The 22,559-nt window shown below is 45.1% G+C and overlaps 1 protein-coding gene across 1 annotated transcript in view; it reads right to left on the bottom strand.

Annotated features, from left to right (window-relative positions):
• Positions 1–22,559, bottom strand: part of LOC124775831 (serine/threonine-protein kinase 26-like) — a 181,477-nt gene that overhangs the window by 82,187 nt on the left and 76,731 nt on the right. The gene's annotated exons all lie outside the window — the stretch shown is intronic.

Below are 22,559 nucleotides of genomic sequence, written 5' to 3'. Positions count from 1 at the left end.
AATCACCCGCCTTCAGCAACTAAATTCAAAATATGTAATTGTGGTTTCACAGAGTGGCAACAGACTTGTTTCGCCAACGGCGCAGAGCGGAGAAACGTGTGGCACTTGCCGACCGCAGGAACCAGACAGAAGTGGGTGTGAAAGTCGCGCGCACTCCGACATACCGCCGAGGGCCGGCATCTTCTTGGCAGCGTGAGTACCAACCAGCGCCTAGGCAGGCGAGGCGCTTCCGACCCCAGCGCGGCACGCTGCGCCGCGATTCGGCGCGCTCCTTCTTGCGCGCGGGCCTCGTCACGATTTCAGTTAAAGTTGCGGCAAAAACCGCTGTTTCCGCGGCCCCGCCTCTTCTTGTAATTACCACCTCCTTTCGCGGGTGTCGGTCATTCGAGAGGCGCGAGCGGCGGGCCGCAAGTGCGCTCGTTTCAACAGGTGAGAGCTCGAACCGAGGCTCACTAAAGCCCTAGAGACGCTCTAACAATTGTACGTCCGGAACCAGCTTTTGAGCCTGACTGCACAAAAACTCAGGTTTGTGCTTTTCATCTCCGCAAGAGGTATGCACCGAGACGGATGCCCGGTCACATGGAGACGAATGCCGCTGGAGCGCTGTACCTATCTCACCATAATTGGGTGTTATCCTGGGCAGTGTCGTGGCGTATGAGGAGCACTGTGCCAACACCAACATGAAAATCAATGGCAGAAATAATCTCCCCCAGAAAATAATCAGGTCAAATTTATATACAGGAAAGAAGAGCAGTGGCAGTTTGGTACTCCGACGCTGAATACGCCTCCACCATCTGGTACGAGTCCGCCCAGGCTAAATAAGTTAATTTCGTACCCAAAGGAACGTGCAAACGGATCACTCACTCCTACAGACAAGCTACGTCACCTCGCTGGAAGCTCTGCGTCAACAAATCCACGTGAGGCAAATGCCTACACAGTGACGAGTCCTCCAAGTCTTTACAACACCCGCTATACGGGAATCCAAAGGCTGAAATCAAGAAATAATTTCCTCACATCAATGGGCTATTACTAGCCCTAAATTCAACCTAAAGTAGAGATGTAGTCTGGAAATCACTAGCCAGATTAACGACGGAAAAAACAATGTCCAAAGCAAACGTCACAAAATGTAGATCACAGTACCGTCTGACCTGTGCAGCAGCGGTGAGATCCCGGAAGCCAAACGTATTCCTGCCCTGTCTGTCCCGCACACTGCAGCCTAGGCTGCCCGCTTCTCGACTAAATTATTCTTACTAATACGCTGTATTTTGTAATACTCATTCGTGTTAAAAACCCGGTAAGTTCGCTATTCTTCTGTTCCGTAACTCCTACTTCCCTTTCGTTCCCTGAACTCGTAATATGAAGCTTCTGACAGCATTAACAAAATTAAAGACAAATCAGAAACACGTAAAAAGATCCTCGCTGATATCACTCAGTAACTGCACAAATTACGTAACCGCAACTGATACTGGCAACTTTCTAACAACAACCTGAAAGGGATGATGCGCTTTTTTTGTTAATTTCCACGGAATGCTGTTCTGCTGAGACCTGAATCCGTGCACATGTTATCTGTAAATGATACGCAGCCTGATGTGAAAATCTATGATTCTCTAGGTGCTCTACACGTCCTTTAACAAACACCTCCAGCAACAACAAAAACCATGTACATAACGTACAGGATATTCTTCTTCTGCTTTAACAGCATGGGGAACACGCTGTATTCAGCTGCGTAGCGTGGCACCCGCGGGTGGAGCGAATCGTGAACGCGGCGTAGCCGTCAATGAGGCGTGTTGATGGGACAAGAGTTGAACAATGTGTCATACTCCTAAATGCTGGTAACTCTCTTTTTTTCGAGCCAGGTCATGCATAAATGCGAGGAAGAGTGGCTGCAGCTGGGGAACAACAAGCTGTGGACCGTGAAACTAATGATCCGTCTGTGGCATTCCTCTTTTCCGTCACAACTGCGGGACCAAGTCTCCCTCACCCGTCTCCGTATATAGCCCATTAATTCATAAAAGTTTCCTCCGGAAGTAGAAAGTATCCGTTTGTAGAGCCTCTGGCGTACCCATTTAGGTACGACAAAACAGGATAGACAAAAATATGGAAACATCAAACAGAACGCATTACCATGCCTGAGATAGGTTAGGAAACTCCTTGGAATACAATAGAGCTTCCATTCGCCTCGGAATGGGTAAATACTGGATTTGTATGGTTTTAAAGGGAATTTTGTATCATTCGTCGTGTAACATTGTTGCAAGTACAGGTGACGACGAGGGAGACGGATAACGATCACGCAGTCTTCTCTCCAAAGCAGACCACGAAGGTTCAACGATATCGAAATCTGGTGATTTTGGTGCCCAGAGGCGACGCGGCAGTTCATCCTCGTGCGCAAAAAAACCACTCCTTGATGACGAGAGTAGTGTAAACAGGGGTCCTCTTGTTTCGGGCCACAGCATCACCATTGGCGAATAAAAACCATGCCATGGGATGGACCTTTACACTGTGGTGTAAACTCCGTTAAAAATCTTGCAACCGACTCTCCTTGAGAATGGCTGAGAGGTTGTCACTTGAAATATCGGTGCACGAGTTAATATCATCTCGGATGTGCAACGCGCCACAATCTGAGTGACATGCTATGAACGTTTACGAAGCTTCCAATTTTGCTAACTGGTGAAGAGTTTTGTACTGGCAAACATACGTTGGTATTCTCACACTTTTGTTTGTGAGATACTGGTCGTTAAGCTGCATCATATGGTTATCAGTACATTAAAAATCAAACGTTCACAGCCCTTCTCATGTGAATATGATTTGAAAAGTCTCTTCTTCACAGGGTTTTTTTAATTATTATTTTTTCCTTTTTCTACTGAACGCACAACTTAACAGAAACATCAGCCGCTCGGAATTAGCCGAGCGGTCTAAGGCGCTGCAGTAATGGACTGTGCGGCTGGTCCCGGCGGACGTTCGAAACATCAGATTTTCCTTCTTCACTATACGGACTCATCGAGTGGTGAGATCCTGGACTTGCATTCGGGAGAATTTTGGTTCTGAACCCCATCCGGTCATTCAGATTTAGGAACGTCATGATTTCCCTAAAATCGCTTGAGGTATACGTAGCGACCGTTCCTTTGAAAACGACATGGTCAACTTCCACCGAAATCCTTCTCCAATCCGAGTTTGTATTCTACCTCTAACTACTCGTCGTCCATGGGAGGTTAAACGCTAATCTCCCTACTTTCCTCTGTAACGACGATTCTTGCATCGTTAGGGAGCGTTTCAGAATTATGTGCCAACTCTTAAATGACGAGAAAAATCGCTGTGAAACAATTTCACGTTGTTCATTTCGGTAGCATATGCTAAAAGTAATATATCGTCCGGTATCCCTTCAAATATCACACAGGGTGTGCAGTTTTTGAACGAGGTGCTAACGCCAGCACAGGCTCGTGGGTAAGTGCGCAAGTTTTCTCGCATTTGACATCGTAAACTAGAAGCCACAATTCCCTTGCTTTTCAATGCTGAATGGTCTTTCCTGCACACAGTAAACCAGTTTGTCTTTGTAGAAGGAAAAGAACATCTCTTCACTACTGCGTACTTTAAGCAATACGTCACGAACTGGTTCGGTTGCGTCAGCACGAAGGATAGATTCCACTTACAGAAATACTCTTCCTTGTTCTTGATTTTCCACACTTACGATCTTAAAGCAATGAATCAAAGGTATAGAATGAAACAGAAATTAAGATTAAATTTTTATAGTGTGTCAACAACATCCAAGAAAATCTGCGATAATGGGGAAAACGAGAAACTTGCAAAGCACCCAGAGTGCGGATAAAAAACGAAAAAAGAACGCTATCATGAAATACGATAACCAACATTTTTATGCGTACTGTATGACGACAACGGTATCGGCACAGTAACGAGGGCAGTGTATGATCAAAGCCTTTCAATGTTTGACAAATGCATGACGTGCCGAGTCCGTTCGGCGCAAGTCTATGTTTACCTTCTTCACAGAGCGCTGCTGCCTGTGTTGTCAACCATATAGTAATTATTACCTGAGCTAGTCATCGTTGTTGAATTTATGATCACCAAGTAACGTATTCAGGTGCAGAAAAAGATGGAAGTCGCTACGGATGAGGTAAGAGCTGTGTGAAGAGTGATCAAACTGCCTCCAGCCAAAGCCCGATAAGAATTGGGTCTTGTTCACAGTGACGTCGGGCACTGTTACGAGTGAACTCATGATACCGTTTGCGGGTTTTCCGCGGCGTTTATTATGTATTCCGCAACGCAGTTTCATATGCGTCTCACAGTCAACAACTGATCTGATTGTTTCACCAGGCGCTAAAAAAATGCACATGAAGAAAGTTGTGTCTATCGCTTTAGCCTTTACTGGTTATGCTGTGCGCCTCCATTCCTTTGGCTGTCTTTTCTACAGGAGGGTTTGATAAAAGTAATGTATCAAAGCTCGAGTGCACTACCTAAACATACTGTAAGTTTTTGGCACCTAATGAACACACAGTTATCGAAAAACTGTTTTTGAGAAACAGTTTCATGAAGAAGAGATTCTGAAGTTTGAGGAAAGTTTTTAGCAATTTGGGATACTGCAAACTTACATTTTCCCCACGTTTCGCCTTTCCGGTTCTGCACAGACCAATTCTTCACTAACCAAACATTGACGCCCACTTCGTTCGTCATGATACATTTGGTCATTTCCTTCGCTGAAATGTAGGACCCTCTCTCTACGGCTGAATCACTCTCGCATTTTCTCCGTAAACTTCTCAAGTCTGTACACGAATGTCGACTGGTTTAGTGTTCTTCGCATTCAAGAAACGAATTACAGATCTAATCTCACAAGCGACGAAATTTTCAATCAACTTCGCCATTCTAGACAGGCATTATACAGCATAAAGAGGACACAGGGAACTGAAAGTAGTGTCTTCTCCTCCGTGACCCAAAACAACTACCTCGCAAGCGCAAAACTGCGACTGTAGCCCTTCCGCGGAAGGAAATACGATGAGAATTTACTTTCTGGGTGTACCTCGTTATCTATCGTAGTTTCTGTAGCGCTCTCGGCAGATTTTAAAATTAAGCACAGGTGATGTTTCGTGACGTCTTGCGTTTATTGTCATGAGACGCACAGACTTAACACAGCAGAAGTAGTCGCATTTTGGTACTATGGTATATAAGGCAGTTCTAGCTGCACCCATACTTACAACTGTATTCCGTAAGCAATCGTACAGTGTGTGGGGGAGAATACGTAGTGTACGAGCATAATTTTCATCCGCCCTATTCCGATCGCTGATGACACGCGGAAAGACTGTGCTGCTTGTTACACGAGATACATGTTTGGTGAAATAGTCTGTTTCTCGACTCGTCTGCAACGGGGCACTCGGAATTTTATTGACATGGTACAATTCTTTCTGTAACGTCTCACACATTCCTGTGACATTCTCAGGCTGAATAAACAAACCCAAGAGGAAAGTGCACTTTTTTAATATTTTCTCTCTCCTGTTAATCCAAACTGCCGAGAGTCGCAGGCATATGAATATTGTTCAAGAACTGCTCGGACGAAGGTTTTGTAACCATTTATTTCGTATTGAATTACACTTAAATTCTTCCAGTAAATCAGTCTCTCACAGCTGCTTTACCTCACCAAGATTTATGTGCTCGTTCTACTTTAAATCGCTCCAGACAGGCACTCCCAGTTATGCTACCTGATCATAAGTATCTGGACACCTTTTAGTAGGGATTAATAGTGGATGTGTCCACCCATCGCCTCAGTGACGGCTTGAACTCTGCTGTGGACACTTTCAATAAGGTGTCCGAATGTCCGTGGACAACGACAGTCCATTCTTCCTCAAGAGCCAAAAACAGAGATGATAGTGGTGTTGTATGCTGGAGATGTCGGCCCAAAGGTGCTTCACTCGGTTCTGGCCAGGACTCTCGGCAGACCAGTCCATTTCAGGAGTCTTTCTGTTCACAAATCATTCTCTCACAGATGCTGCTTTATGTCAGAGTGCAATGTCATGGTGATAAACGATCATCGTCTCCAAACTGTTCCTTTGCAGTAATCAGTACATAATCCTTTAAAATGTGTTCATTCCTTCCGCAATTTGCTCTTTCTTTAGCCCAACAAGGTGACCACACCCTAACCACGAAGAACACTCCTATACCAGAATACCACCTCGTATGTACTGCTGGCACTACACATGATGACAGGTACCGGTCTCTAGACATTCGTCAAACCCAAACATATCCACCGAACTTCCACCACTACAAATCACTCGTTCCCAGTCATCCTCTGCCTAGTGACGACGCTCTTCATACCACCTCAAGTGTCGCTTAGCACCGCCCACAGAAATGTGTGGCTTAGTAGGAGTAGCTCGACCAGTGTACCACATTCTTTTTAACTCCCTGCGCTCAGTCACTGTGAGACTGCCGGCAGCACTTTGAAACTCGCAAGTGACTTCTTACGCTGATTTCGTCGGATTTTTTACAACCACTATCCGCTATGCTCGATAACCCATGTCAGTCACTACATGACGTCTGCTTGGTCCTGGTTTAGCTGTGCTTGGTAATTCGCGTTTCCATTTCACAACATCACCAACAGTCGACTTGTGCAGCTTTAGAAGGGCTGAAATGTCCGCGACAGATCTGTTACTCAGGTGACATCCATTGGCAAAGCTCACGTTCGAAGTCAATGAGCTCTCCTGGCCGATCCATTCGGTTGCTACTGCCTTCCCTACCAACACAATACTCCCTGCCTCCTTTCTTGGTGTCCGTTCGCAGGTCTTTCATCTAATGGTCAATTCCGCATTACACAGTGGTGTCTGGATACTTTCGATCAAATAGTGTGCTTAGCTTTTGTGGTTGATTCCAGTGACCGTGCAGTCAAACAATATCGGATCTCTATCACTCTACCATTACGAAAGACGACTGGTTGCAGTAATTTATGGAAACCTACATTTATTCTTATTTAGAGTCAGCTGCCAGTGCTTGCTACAGGCATGATTACCTGCGAGACTCACAACAGGTTTCTACCTGACATCGAAATAAGTGTCCAAGGAATAGAAAAGCAACTGGAATCACTCAATAGAGGGAAGTCCACTGGACCTGACGGGATACCAATTCGATTCTACACAGAGTACGCGAAAGAACTTGCCCCCCTTTTAACAGCCGTGTACCGCAAGTCTCTAGAGGAACGGAGGGTTCCAAATGATTGGAAAAGAGCACAGATAGTCCCAGTCTTCAAGAAGGGTCGTCGTGCAGATGCGCAAAACTATAGACCTATGTCTCTTACGTCGATCTCTTGTAGAATTTTAGAACATGTTTTTTGCTCGCGTATCATGTCATTTCTGGAAACCCAGAATCTACTATGTAGGAATCAACATGGATTCAGGAAACAGCGATCGTGTGAGACCCAACTCGCCTTATTTGTTCATGAGACCCAGAAAATATTAGATACAGGCTCCCAGGTAGATGCTATTTTTCTTGACTTCCGGAAGGCGTTCGATACAGTTCCGCACTGTCGCCTGATAAAGTAAGAGCCTACGGAATATCAGACCAACTGTGTGGCTGGATTGAAGAGTTTTTAGCAAACAGAACACAGCATGTTGTTATCAATGGAGAGACGTCTACAGACGTTAAAGTAACCTCTGGCGTGCCACAGGGGAGTGTTATGGGACCATTGCTTTTCACAATATATATAAATGACTTAGTAGACAGTGTCGGAAGTTCCATGCGGCTTTTCGCGGACGATGCTGTAGTATACAGAGAAGTTGCAGCATTAGAAAATTGTAGCGAAATGCAGGAAGATCTGCAGCGGATAGGCACTTGGTGCAGGGAGTGGCAACTGACCCTTAACATAGACAAATGTAATGTATTGCGAATACATAGAAAGAAGGATCCTTTATTGTATGATTATATGATAGCGGAACAAACACTGGTAGCAGTTACTTCTGTAAAATATCTGGGAGTATGCGTGCGGAACGATTTGAAGTGGAATGATCATATAAAATTAATTGTTGGTAAGGCGGGTACCAGGTTGAGATTCATTGGGAGAGTGCTTAGAAAATGTAGTCCATCAACAAAGGAGGTGGCTTACAAAACACTCGTTCGACCTATACTTGAGTACTGCTCATCAGTGTGGGATCCGTACCAGATCGGTCTGACGGAGGAGATAGAGAAGATCCAAAGAAGAGCGGCGCGTTTCGTCACAGGGTTATTTGGTAACCGTGATAGCGTTACGGAGATGTTTAATAAACTCAAGTGGCAGACTCTGCAAGAGAGGCGCTCTGCATCGCGGTGTAGCTTGCTCGCCAGGTTTCGAGAGGGTGCGTTTCTGGATGAGGTATCGAATATATTGCTTCCCCCTACTTATACCTCCCGAGGAGATCACGAATGTAAAATTAGAGAGATTAGAGCGCGCACGGAGGCTTTCAGACAGTCGTTCTTCCCGCGAACCATACGCGACTGGAACAGGAAAGGGAGCTAATGACAGTGGCACGTAGAGTGCCCTCCGCCACACACCGTTGGGTGGCTTGCGGAGTATCAATGTAGATGTAGATCGATGTAGATGTAGATGTACCTATGTCGCCTCGTTGTACACAGTTGTATTGCCTGCGAATATCCTCTCAGGGGCTACAGACGTTATCCGTCAGGTCTTCCACACCGTGAACAGCATGCGACTCAGAAATCTGCCTGTGCTGCTTTCACGGCTAAAATGCAGCTCCTTCATTGTATACGCAACGCACTGGTTCCGAGTATGTTGTGCTTTTATTTACTTTTGTCTCCTTTGTACTGTTTCGATTTCGTGAAAAGCTGGAGCAGGCTCGCTGCTAATATCCGGAAACGTCGACTCGTGACCGTGGTGTGCCTCCTCTTATTTTCCTCTTCTGTTTGCCCACTAGTCGTTCCACGTTTCAATGTTGGCTGCTGCTTTGCAGTGAAAGAATAATTTAGGAGCCTCCCTTTCTCGGGGCCGCGACTGCGGCCAGCGCCTGCGCGCTTTGTTCGGTACTGGCCATTGTGTTCCGCCAACATACGCCACTAGCGCCATTTCGGTGGTTGTTCTCTAACCGATCGAACAAGACACAGCTCTGATTAATTCCTCTTTTTTCAACAGATACAAACGTATATCTATCACGAAACACAATAGCGCATAAAACTCTTCAGATTGCCGAGATAAACAAAATTGAAAGAGCTCTCTTCAGAGAGAGTGTGAGAGAGAGGGATACGGCGAGCGGGATAAGGTGTAATCTACGAAGGTCTCATGCGATTACGTCGATTGTTCCACTCGTCAATACAGCCGGAAAATTATACCGTGTTTTACCAAGAGAGATCAGCAGCTACTTTAAGTTCTCTTTTTCGCGACAGAAGGAATGAAAAAAAATGGTTCAAATGGCTCTGAGCACTATGGGACTTGACTACTGAGGTCATCAGTCCCCTAGAACTTAGAACTACTTAAACCTAACTAACCTAAGGACATCACACACATCCATGCCCGAGGCAGGATTCGAACCTGCGACCGTAGCGATCACGCGGTTCCAAACTGACGCGCTTAGAACCGCACGGCCACACCGGCCGGCAGGAATGGAAAAGAAATACGTTAATCCGCTACTTCGTCACAGGTTTCATCCTAGTAGACTACTCCCATCCAGAAGCTGTGTACGACTTCTTTAGTATTTTTCAATACCCGAAACTTTAATAACGACAGTCTCCGTGCGCGACGAGTTTACTTCCACTCTTCCAGTAGTGTTAACCATTAAAAACTTCGATCTCTAGAGAGAAAAAAATTACACACAAGAAAAATCAGAATGCGTTATTGTTTGGCTCTTAAATTTTCATCTATGGAGAACAGGTGCAGCACAAGCACTAGGGGATCTCTCTTTCCGCCTCCAAATGGCTGAAGTGTACAGTAAGCAGAAGCAATTTCGTGTATCCACGTGCACTGGAATTGGATATCTTCTTCCTCTCTTCAGTGCTTTGTCTGCTCTGAGTGTTCGATGGTGTTGCTGTAGCTCTTAGCGTATGGAAGACATTTTGAGGCCTGTGGTATCCGGTTTTAAGTAAGCGATTAGTTTCGTTGCTATATTTCAGTTATCTGTATTATATAAGGAAGGTACGGTACGACTCTGTCCAACCGCATACTTGTCTTACAGTACCGGCCATCCGATTGTCTTTCAGTGTCGGCCAGAAGCAATTTCAATTTTTAAATGATACTCTTCTTCTTCTTCTTCTTTCTATTCAAACTGAAATCGCGAAAAACGAGAAAAAACTAAGAGGAAATTAGAATGAAGAGTGAATGAAAATGGCTGTGGGCAGTGTTACGTCTAACAAAATGAATCCGAGGGAGGCAGCTAAATAGTTTTCAAAGTAGAAAAGAAAAAGATGGTCACCGAGGAGAGAGATTAAAAGCAGAAAAAAATGAAGTCTGAAAAGAGTTGAAGAAAGCTGAACTTAAGGGTGCTCCAAAATAAAATAAACACCCCACGAGTGGTCATGGAAAGCCAATTACAAAATGGCGAAGAAAACTGGAATTTACTGGAAATAACTGGTCAACAGAATAGACTGAAAAGTTCATTGCGTGTTTGCAGTCATTTGAAGAAGACTGGGTGTTGTGTACCAAATATAGAGGATGTGTGGATAAGGAGAATTCTTTGTATTTTATTTGCAATGTCTATAAAACAGCAAGTTAAACATTGGTGAACTGGCTTAAAATAATAAATTCCCATTCTTGTGTGTTCTATTAATATTTAGTAAATATAAGTCCAGTGTATGATTAAGAACCAATATTATCAAAGAAAAGTCAATTGCCGATGCTGCAAGGCACTTTCTACAAGCTTTGTAAATGAACTCTCTTACTTCCGATGTAATTAAGTACTATAAATAAAAAGCATTACAGTTTTCTGTTCATTGAATATGTCTCGAGGTAAGGGAACAGTGTATTAATATTCCCATTAACCACCCCAGTTACACAGTAAAGTCAAAAAGACTTACGCAGGTCGATACCGCACGATTCTCTCCTAATGGCTGCTACCTGACGTCGCCGCAATACAACTACCGCGTATGCTAATCCCTTTCATGGTCTGGCCTCTTGCACGCAAATTGCTGAGTTTTGTTCTTAGTCATTTTTACATTTTTAATTTATATTCTGCTATTATTAAAATGAGCATTTTTGTTGAATCCTAGACTGCGCCGATTTGAGCGGCGACACCATGGTGTAGCTTGACTCCGCGGACAGCTGTTTAAATGACAAAGGGGCTGAAGAAACATGGCACACGCTATTAGTTGACAATCTTAGAGTGGAATATATATTTCAAGAGAAGAGACAGGTTCTTTTATGCTTCGAATATAGTTTTAAATTCACTTAGAATTTAATGCTCAATAGCAAACAATTTTCCAAATGATCAAACCTGTTACACGTTTCAGTGCGGACCTTTGCCTTTTAAGGGTCTTGTTATTATGGACTGCGTTAACCTGCAGCGCCAAACTGACAAAAGTAAACGTAATTCCACATAGAACTGTTATACCCAGATTTTGAGGAGTGCCTGTGCATCGTACCCGGGATAACAACCACTAAAAGGAAGTGTTTGTGTTTGAGTACCGATTCGGCCACAGTTACAAACTTTCATTAAAGCTGCTGAGTGTGCCGGCCGCAGTGGCTAGATGTTTAGTCCCATAGAGCTCAGATCCATCTGAACCATTTTTTTTTCTGAGTGAAAGTGCCCCTTAGATGCAGTAACATCTCAAACTATTACTGTGTATGTTTCATTCAGAGTTCTGTACCAACAGTGAATAAATAACCATATGATACGTATTCAATGGCGAACACATAAAAACGGACATTCCCACAAATTTACGAAGTCAAACAACTGTTCCCAGAACCAGGAACTACACTTTTTCTACCATCCGGTCTTAGGTGATGCTATAATCATTCGGTGTCTGCAACAATGAACGCTTTTTCCGATAAAAAGTCAAAAGGTTAAAGATACTGAAAAGCTTATTTGGCCATAAAGTAAATAATGTATGCCGCCTGGCTGTAAGCTGTGGCCTAGAACTCAATATGTTCTACGTTTATGGAACAAGTTTTATGCATTCGTTTTATGACTTTTCTCGAGACCGAAAATATCTGAGTAGCAACTGAGATGTTTTCCGCAAACACTGAAGTTGCGAAACTCATTTCGTTCTGCTCGGCCATGAGATCCAAAGGTCAATAGTTTACGACTCCCAACTTGATACCGCGCTCCTTGACTTCCGCAAAGCATTCGATACAGTTTCGTATTGGCACCTACTGAGCAAAATACGAGCTTACGGAATATCAAACCCGCTTTGTAACTGGATACAGGACTTCGTAGTAGATGTAACTCAAGATATCGTTCTTAATGGGGCAAAACTGTTGAATGTAAAAGTAATATCGTGACAACGCTAAGGGAGTGTTGTGAGGCCGTTACTGTTCACGACAAAATTACACGATGAATCAATAAATGTTACGCAATATGCTAAAACAAGCGGAAAAACTCGTCACTGTTCGATTACACTCTCAGCGATTAATCTCTGGAAACATCAACAGAAGAAAATTGTCTAGGAGTAGGCGTTCGGTACGATTTGAAGTAGTATGACCACATGAAATTCGTTTTAGGAAAAGCAGATGGAAGGTTGAGATTCACTGGAAGAATCCTAAGCGAGTGTAATTCACCCACGAAAGCAGAACCTTCCAAAACCCTCGTTCGCCCGATTTCTGGTTTTTGCTCGTCGACCCTTACTACGTGGGACTAATTTTAAAAGTAGAGTACGTCCAAATAAGAGCGGAGCGATTCATGATGAGATGCATTCCGGCGATGCTCGGCGAACTCCTGCGTCAGTCGCTACAGGACAGGTGTCGGTATACAAAGCAGAATTTCACTGTTAACATTCCGAGACGTACGTTCCAAGAAGAGAGAGGTGACTCCATCCAAACACACATCTCGCGAAATTAAGTGATTTTGCGCTCTCACTGGTCTCCAGAAACAGTTGGCTTTATCTGGCTCGCAAACAATACAGTTTGTTCACAAAATCGTCGTGTATGAAATTCCTACGTTGGCTCTATTAAAAATGCACATTTCCTCTCTTGTCCATACGCTAGTTGCGTTGTTCTCTCTGCGGTATGCACAAATAAAAACTTCAATACCCGTCAAAATTTAATAAGGCATTAAAGAAACAAACAAGTCCAGACAGTAAAGACATAGCTTATAAAATTTCACCAAATCCAAGAAACTCACTCCTTACAGAGAACGCACTTATATTTATATAACATGAAGTATTAGATAAATTATTTCTATTAATTTCGGAAGAAACTCCCACAATCTGGGAAAAAAAAGATTAGATACGACAAGAACGGAACGCTCTATTGATCGAGGCGTTCCATAACGCGGTGTCTCTACGAAACTGCACAAGGCTGCGGCTTCGTGATGAAAAGCTTTGTATTTTATATTATACTCTTACAGGCTTTAATCACCGAAGTGTTATGAACTTTAATTTAATTATAACAAATCCCCAGACAAGAACGACACGTTTTTCATGAATCTGCAATGTGACGCTGCCTTAAAACGGCTTGCTCTGATAGCACGTGAGTTAAAACGCGGTAATAATTAAATACGAAAATTCTTTAACGTTTCCCCGTCGTTCTGTACAACGAATCCTACAAATCTCGTTCGTTCTGAAGACTTTCAATATGTTGGTGATATGAAACAGCATATATTCATGGGGTGTATGGTATAAAATAAAACCCACTTCTACTGAACACAACAAATAGAATATGCCGTCTTGCTTTCTGCGGACCACAAGCTTTCTGCTTGTGACGTGAGGTCCGTTTTGCTTCCTACTCCTTGTACTTTACGTGACACGTGGCCGAAATATCGCAGCACTTCTTTTGTGCTTCGCTTGACGAAATGACTCCTCACCGTAAAATAGCAGGAAGCGACGTCACAAAACTCATAGACCTCCACATCAATGTTAACCATCTCGTCCTGTGTGCCGATGGCTTTGCCGACAGTAATTCTTCCCCAGCACCATCTGCGAGTGCAGCAGGAACTGGCGAATTTATACAGGGTGTTACAAAAAGGTACGGCCAAACTTTCAGGAAACATTCTTCACACACAAAGAAAGAAAATATGTTATGTGGACATGTGTCCGGAAACGCTTACTTTCCATGTTAGAGCTCATTTTATTACTTCTCTTCAGATCACATTAATCATGAAATGGAAACACACAGCAACAGAACGTACCAGCGTGACTTCAAACACTTTATTACAGGAAATGTTCAAAATGTCCTCCGTTAACGAGGATACATGCATCCACCCTCCGTCGCACGAAATCCCTGATGCGCTGATGCAGCCCTGGAGAATGACGTATTGTATCACAGCCGTCCACAATACGAGCACGAAGAGTCTCTACGTTTGGTACCGGGGTTGCGTAGACAAGAGCTTTCAAATGCCCCCATAAATGAAAGTCAAGGGGGTTGAGGTCAGGAGAGCGTGGAGGCCATGGAATTGGTCCGCCTCTACCAATCCATCGGTCACCGAATCTGTTGTTGAGAAGCGTACGAACACTTCGATTGAAATGTGCAGGAGCTCCATCGTGCATGAACCACATGTTGTGTCGTACTTGTAAAGGCACATGTTCTAGCAGCACAGGTAGAGTATCCCGTATGAAATCATGATGACGAGCTCCATTGAGGGTAGGTGGAAGAACATGGGGCCCAATCAAGTCATCACCAACAATGCCTGCCCAAACGTTCACAGAAAATCTGTGTTGATGACGTGATTGCACAACTGCGTTCCGATTCTCGTCAGCCCACACATGTTGATTGTGAAAATTTACAATTTGATCACGTTGGAATGAAGCCTCATCCGTAAAGAGAACATTTGCACTCAAATGAGGATTGACACATTGTTGAATGAACCATTCGCAGAAGTGTACCCGTGGAGGCCAATCCGCTGCTGATAGTGCCTGCAAACGCTGTACATGGTACGGAAGCAACTGGTTCTCCCGTAGCACTCTCCATACAGTGACGTGGTCAACGTTACCTTGTACAGCAGCAACTTCTCTGACGCTGACATTGGGGTTATCGTCAACTGCACGAAGAATTGCCTCGTCCATTGCAGGTGTCCTCGTCGTTTTAGGTCTTCCCCAGTCGCGAGTCATAGGCTGGAATGTTCCGTGCTCCCTAAGACGCCGATCAATTGCTTCGAACGTCTTCCTGTCGGGACACCTTCGTTCTGGAAATCTGTCTCGATACAAACGTACCGCGCCACGGCTATTGCCCCGTGCTAATCCATACATCAAATGGGCATCTGCCAACTACGCATTTGTGAACACTGCACTGACTGCAAAACCACGTTCGTGATGAACACTAACCTGTTGATACTACGTACTGATGTGCTTCATGCTAGTACTGTAGAGCAATGAGTCGCATGTCAACACAAGCACCGAAGTCAACATTACCTTTCTTCAATTGGGCCAACTGGTAGTGAATCGAGGAAGTACAGTACATACTGACGAAACTAAAATGAGGCTCTAACATGGAAATTAAGCGTTTCCGGACACATGTCCACATAACATCTTCTCTTTATTTGTGTGTGAGGAATGTTTCCTGAAAGTTTGGCCGTACCTTTTTGTAACACCCTGTATTTGCGGCATAAGTACCCTCCGCCACATGGCATAAAATGGCTTGTGGAGTGTAGTAGAATTTCGGCTGGTGACGAAATAGGTTACATGGGATTTGCCTGAGAGAAACTGCACAATTTCTCTGCCTCGTAGCGGCCCAGACAGTAGCGACACACTGCTCCGCTACTGCGCACACGTGCCCCGGCAGTCCTCGCCCCTAGACCTGTCTCGCGCCTACACGACGCGCCGCGCCACGCCAGCGCTGCCGCGCGGAGGGCTACTATACGGCGTGCCTGCCCGCCGACAACTCGCCAAACCGGCAAATCTCGAGTCCGCGCCAAACCGGCTGCACCGGGCTGTGCGGCGATACTGGCGCAAAACACGGCGTCGCGCACAGACTGGCTAGCGGTGCTTCCGGCAAGCAGCACACCGGAACACACCGGAGGTGTGTTCCGCACTCAGCACACTTCAGCTATCGCAATACTCACCACAGACATCTCAATTTCTCACCCATGTGTCGCGACGCGATTCAGAGGCATGCGCACATCCTCAAGCGATAATCTTTCTTTCTTTCTTTCTTTCTTTCGCTACTGCCGTTATCCCGCATCGTGTGCAGGGTCAGCAGGGTTAAGTACGGATTTGGCGTGGTTAATTTTAAGGGGTGGCCGGATGCCCTTCCTGCCGCCACCTCATACCTCCCGGGACGGAATTAGTGTACCCCAGCTGTCTGCGTCCAGTGTAAATCGTGAAATAGTGTGAATGCGTTGCAAATGCCTGCGAGTCGTGTGAGGCGGGACGTGGGGACCAGCCCGGCGTTCACCTAGTAAGATGTGGAAAACCGCCTAAAAACCACATCCAGGATGGCCGGCACAGCGACCGTCGTCGTTAATCCGCCGGGCGGATTCGATCCGGGGCCTGCGTGTCTACCCGAGTCCAGGAAGCAGCGCGTTAGCGCTCTCGGCTATCCTGGCGGGCTCCTCAAGCGATAATAACTCTTCGAAAATGCAACCTTGTTCCAATTCAGCAAATTCGCCACATCTGTCCTCTTAAGTCTAGGCCGAAAGGTCTCCATCTACATCAGTTATGCAGACCACTTCGTTTTCTCTTCCCTCTGGAGAGGAGAGGGCTGGGGCAAATTCTTTCCGATAATGCATACTGAAATTCATGGCATGTCATTATCGTAAACGGCAAACTCACGAACCCGTCGCAGGTACATTGACATGCACTTATACAGACGGCGGCAGTATCGTGTACACGAAGTATAGAAGAACAGTGCATTGTCGGAGCCGTCATTTGTATTCAGGTGAATCACTTGAAAAGGTTTCCGAGTGATTATGGCCGCACGACGAGAATTAACTGAGTTTGAACACAGAATGGTAGTTTGAGCTGGACGCATGGGACATTCCGTTTCCGAAATAACTAGGGAATTCAATATTCCGAGATTCACAGCGTCAAGAGAGTGCCGGCAATAGCAAATTTCACGCATTACAAATGGTTCAAATGGCTCTTAGCGCTATGGGACTTAACATCTGAGGTCATCAGTCCCCTAGAACTTAGAACTACTTATACCTAACTAACCTAAGGACATCAAACACATCCATGCCCGAGGCAAGATTCGAACCTGCGACCGTAGAGGTCGCGCGGTTCCAGACTGAAGCGCCTACAACCGCTCGGCCACACTGGCCGGCTCACGCATTACATCTCTCCACGGACAACGCAGTGGTCTACGGCCTTCACATAACGGCCGAGAGCAGCGGCGTTTGCATAGACTTTTCAGTGCTAACAGACAATCAACACTGCACGAAATAACCGAAGAAATCAATGTGGGACGTGCGGCGAACGTATCCGTTAGGACAGTGCCGCGACATTTGGCGTTAATGAGCTACGGCAGCAGATGATCCACAAGAGTGGCTTCGCAGACAGCACGACATCGTCCGCAGCGCCTCTCCTGGGCTCATGACCATATCGGTTGGACCCTAGACGACTGAAAAACGGTGATATGGTCAAATGAATCCTCACAAGGCCTGAGTGCATCCCGCTTGCCAACAGTGCTCGTCAGACCGGATGGTCACCCATCTACATCACTCAACTACGGTGATCAGACGGTAACCGGTGTTACATTTGCGGCAATGCCGTTGCCAAATATTTAAAACATTGAGACAATTTCTTTTACTTTTCTTTGTATTTTACGTAAGTGATTTTTTACGTATATTGTAAAAAAACTTCTGCAGGGAACTGATCATGTTGGGTGAATAACTCTCCTCTACTACAGGAAAGACAAATTAATGATGTCACGGATAAGGCGGGATTTGTATGCAACTTTTCTTTTTCACAACTGAGACACGATTACACCGCATAGGTGAGTGATCAGGGGTGGACGCACCTGGCAGCGCGATATCAGGCGAGGGGGAAAGCAAAAGTGGACTGTGGGAGGAAGAGGAGAAGAAGGAAGACCCAGAAGAGGCGATCTGCGGCCGCAATGCGCCGCCAGAGGGCAAAAACCGGACGCGCCGGGAACGGTTTGAAGCCGGTGAGTTGGCGCGGCCGCCAAGGGGGTGGCGGCGTCTTTTTGCAGCCTCCCCTGGCTTCCAGTAAGGAGGGGTGCGGCAGGGCGGGCCATTAATCGTGCACCCATTGAGGTCTGTGGGAACGGTCTCACTGCGAGAGCGCGGCGCTGGGAACCGGAATAGGAACCCCACGCCGTGGACACCTGCCACCGGCCGCCGCTTCCTACAGGAGCTGCTCCACTGTGCGCCGGGCAACCACGGCCGTGCCCAGGGGGTGGCAAGATAGGCCCCCGCAAGGGTGCAAACAAAAAGGAAGAAAGGCGGTTTAAGAATTAACCGACACAGTTGCGTGAGTTCTGCTAGCGCTCGTATCCTACAAGAAGCCATTTCCTCGACTCGCGATTCGTAACACTTAACTCAAGAGGTGGTCTCTCAGAATGCGAAAACTTTCGAACTAGCTCTCGAAGATCAGTTCAGGCGAACTACAATTTTTTGCTGTCGGCTGCATTATTGCTTTCGTTGTTTATAGTTGACACATGTTACTGATACATGCTGGGTCTCCTAGACCGCGCCTCGTGAAATACGTACCTGTTTTCTTCAGTATACTACAAAATATGTTCGCAGGAACCTGTCAGTTTTAACGATACTACGTTTTATGAAATTCCAGATTCAGATTTTCACTCTGCAGCGGAGTGTGCTCTGGTACGAAACTTCCTGGCAGATTAAAACTGTCTGCCAGACCGAGACTCGAACTCGGGACCTTTGGCTTTCGCGGGCAAGTGCTCTATCATCTGAGCTACCCAAGCACGACTCACGACCCGTCCTCACGGTTTCAATTCTGCCAGTACCTCGTCTCCTACCTTCCAAACTTCACTCAAGCTCTTCTGCGAACCTTGCAGAACCAGCACTCCTGGAAGAAAGGATATTGCGGAGACATGGCTTAGCCACAGCCTGGGGATGTTTCCAGAATGAGATGACGAGGTACTGGCAGAATTGACGGGTCGTGAGTCGTGCTTGGGTAGCTCAGATGGTAGAGCACTTGCCCGTGAAAGGCAAAGGTCCCGAGTTCGAGTCTCGGTCCGGCACACAGTTTCAATCTGCAAGGAAGCTTTATAAAATTGTTTGTCGGTGGATGGAGGAAAATCAAGAAATAGACGAAGAAGACGACTATTTTACAATAGCCAGTGATCCCATGTCTGCTAGCTAACAAGATGATCATTCAGAAGAGGATCTTCACATGTGTGATGTGGAACTTTCTGTTTCTAAACTAAAATACTTAAAGTATTAGTAAAATCAAATGCGTTCTGAGTGGTGATAAAAAAATGTAGATCCCGTCGTTGCATTTCAGTTTTGCAGATTTTCTTTTTGTATCTATGACGGCAATTTTTATGTGCAAGTTTAAACCCTGGCATTTTGTTTTATGTGAAAATTAGCATGCTTCAGAGATACTATAATTCAACAGAAAGTAAAATTCAGTACCGTTAACAATTCGTTTTTGTGTATTACTTAAAAAAACCACACGAAAGCATCTGATGTGTCACAAAATTTTGAAGGCCTGCAGGCTTTGATTAGTACAGTAAAATCAACAAGGATTAGTTGATAGTGACCTCGCATCGTAATATAGATTACAGAATAACCTCCTGAGTTAAGGGTTAAACTCACGCTATCGTCACATTGTCATTTCGTCTAAGTTGCATAATAAAAACCCAACTACTACCTGAACAGACGTCGATGGCTAACATAGCTCATGTGGCAACAGTGCGCTTGGTTTGTACAGCTGTCGTCTAACGGCCGTCCAGGCTCAACAATCGAATTCATGCGATTAGTTCTCTATGGTTAGATTCTACTTTATAGGAGGTGCTGTGCTTGGTCACCGTTCGAAAGTTCATGCAGTTGACGCCACAGCTCTAGAATGCTCGGGCTTCGCTCTAGCTTTTGATCGCCGAACGATCTAGCGACTTATGTTACACTATCTCCATGACTTGTCATTGCGATATTAATAATAAAAATAACCTTGAAACATGTACCTCAATATCTCATAGTGTGCAGGTCAGATGTGAACACAGTCACTGATACATAAATAAAGAATCACATCACGATTTAATCTAATTGTCCCGTTTTTGCTCGTCTTCTGATCTAGTGACGTCTGTTGGTACTATCTCTGTAGAGACCTGGCCTTTATTCTCGCGATTGCAATTACAGTCAATTTAATACGATTTATTTCGTTTATTACCCATTCAGTTCCCAATTAGTTTTCTATCTTGTTTCATGTGAATGTTAGTATCTTCTTTTGAAGCTGATTAACATTTTCACACGTTATTATAATATGTGAAAAGGGATCGAAATGTAGAGTAGCTACTCGGTAAATTATTATGGTTTCCAATAACTAAATAAAACACAGTATTGGGTTCAGAATCGAGTAACAGCTTCGAAAGAATACTTTGGCTTTGACTGTTTGCTTTACATAGAAAAATCAACATAAATGTTTATATATGGTATCCGTAATTATTATATGATTCCTTTTAATTGAAATTAGTTCAAAGACACCAATAGTTTGTACGGCGGTAGAATTTATACCATTGCCATTTCCAGCGGTGTTTCACTAAACCAAACTGTCAAACTTCAAGCAGAGCTACAATTTTTTCTTGTGGCAGTCTTTTAGTTTTGCGCCATCGCTTGCTCTCACGACGCGATGAGTCAAATGTGGTGCGCTTGTTGTAGCAACACTCAATACTGTAATCGAGCTCAGGGGCTTATCGCGAAATCTCGAGCTCGTTCGAGCGGGAGTTCGAAGGCTACTGATGTTTGTAGAGTTCTGCAACTGCAGATTGGAACGAGACGTGAGGTGGAGGAAGGGAGGAAGAAAAGAAAATCTTGGACAATGATGTATGTAAATAAACAAACACTGTATTCAAATGATCTTTGGGGCATTTTTTACCCCCCCACCCCTCCACCTGAATCCGCGAATGGTGCTCATGGCTTTGCTGAAGTCTAGCGCAGTAGCCTGCTTTCGCGACCAACCGCCCACGCAGTGCGAGTGTGACCTGGCGGTCAGGTGAGTCAGAGCGCCCAACGTGGAAGGTTTGACCAAACGCGACATCGCCGCCAAGGTGTGTCCCGGGTGCCTCTCTGCTGAATCACCGGAGCAGAGCCAGCAGCTGCGCCGTGGGCTCGTCCCCCAATTCTACTTGCCCTGCCACTCAGGTTATCTCAAAACACACGCTGCGCAGCGGTAGATAACGTACAAAGCCGAGCCCGAAGTCTATCTGCAAACAACCGAGTATTCTCGTTACTGTAACCGCCTGTTTTCTAGTCCACAATAAGTTTCAAGCTACAACAATTTTCATATGAAATTCTGCTACAATTCATTTTAAAGCACGTTACTAATATGTTCCACGCAGTAACGACATTTATCTCTAATGTTCTGGAGGAAAACGGTTCAAATACTGCTCCGCCATTCATTATTTGGTTATTGGTTCAAATGGCTCTGAGCACTATGGGACTTAACTTCTAATATCATCAGTCCCCTAGAGCTTAGAACTACTTAACCCTAACTAACCTAAGAACATCACACACATCCATGCCCGAGGCAAGATTCAAACCTGCGACCGTGGCGGTCGCGCGGTTCCAGACTATAGCGCCTAGAACCGCTTGGCCACCCCGGCCAGCTTTTCCGGTTATTCATAGGTCCTCTAGATCAGGATGTTTGAAAAGGCTGCGGCCGATTTTCTGCCCTATTCTTGCCAAAATCGTGCTCCTCTTCTTCGTCTCCACTGACTGCGTAAGGGACGATAGGTTTAGCCGACTGTACAGGAGACCGGAAAAAATATAAATTAGATTGTTCTACTCATGCAGGTATCCAGGCCGGAGCGCGTGTGCCAGTCGCCTCCGCAGATTTTAGGTCTGCCAGTTCGTTCTTCTTCCTGTCTGCTCATCATAAATGCAGTTAGTAATGTCTTTTGTTTCTGAGATAGTGTGTTTCCCAAGAATGGAACTCCTAAATGAAACACCACCACTAAGCAAGTCACTGAACTTTGTTTATAGGAAATAAAAAGTAAGGAGTACCAAGATAGAACAAAGTGAAAAACCTATTTACACAAAACTGGTGACGAAAGAAAAAATAACAATGACTGCGACCAACACGTTTTGTTTAGTTGAAGCCATGTTCATAAATGCCTTTGAAAGTCTCTGAGATGCAGAGGCGGCCAGTTTGTGTGTGTGCGCAACGTGACGGGGCTCTAATCTTCCTGCCTTTCTTGCTGACTTCTAAACAATTTCCTAACTAGGAGGAATATGAAAAAGTAGTGTCATTCGTAACAATTGCTAGCGGAATTCACCTACTTTGCTTAACTATTGTTTTTACTTTCTCTGCGAATTGTTGGCTTATGATTCCATCAAATACAACTGGAAACATTCACT

The sequence above is a fragment of the Schistocerca piceifrons genome, chromosome 2 (assembly GCF_021461385.2).
Source record: "Schistocerca piceifrons isolate TAMUIC-IGC-003096 chromosome 2, iqSchPice1.1, whole genome shotgun sequence".
NCBI lineage: Eukaryota > Metazoa > Arthropoda > Insecta > Orthoptera > Acrididae > Schistocerca > Schistocerca piceifrons.
The sequence above is the reverse complement of the archived record's forward strand: the minus strand, read 5'-3'. Positions and strand labels throughout refer to the sequence as shown.